General features: G+C 30.1%; 1 long non-coding RNA gene across 1 annotated transcript; it reads right to left on the bottom strand.

Moving 5' to 3' along the window:
* On the bottom strand, positions 1-375 carry LOC117152507. Its single transcript, XR_004462895.1, has 2 exons — positions 213-375; positions 1-122 (listed from the first exon to the last, which is right to left on the bottom strand). It is a non-coding gene; the product is annotated as an uncharacterized LOC117152507 (long non-coding RNA).
* Between the last annotated feature and the right edge of the window lie 11 nt (positions 376-386).

Genomic DNA, 386 nt, shown 5'->3' with positions numbered 1-386 from the left:
TATGTACATATCAGAGGGACTTTATTTTCCACTAGGTTCTCCAGAATTTTAATTATTGATTGTATCGGGGGGATATTTTTAGGAACATCTTGTAAAAAGATTTTTGATATACAATGTCCAAGCTATTGTAAAAATTGGATTAACAGATTAAATAGATTAGATATAAATACTTTTAAAATATATTATCAAACATATATTAAATTATAACCCACCTTCCTCAAATATTCAGGATAAATCTTAATTTTCTTCCTATCTATATATTCTCTACAACCAACATCATCGAACAGAAGTTCCACTCTGTCTTCCTTTACAGTAATAATGCAACCACGATAATAATTACCATCACCACGCTGTGCTAATGCCAGTTGCCCAATATGTGGATTTTC

This window comes from Bombus impatiens, unplaced genomic scaffold (assembly GCF_000188095.3).
Source record: "Bombus impatiens unplaced genomic scaffold, BIMP_2.2 scf_3772, whole genome shotgun sequence".
Taxonomy (NCBI): Eukaryota; Metazoa; Arthropoda; class Insecta; order Hymenoptera; family Apidae; genus Bombus; species Bombus impatiens.
The sequence above is the reverse complement of the archived record's forward strand: the minus strand, read 5'-3'. Positions and strand labels throughout refer to the sequence as shown.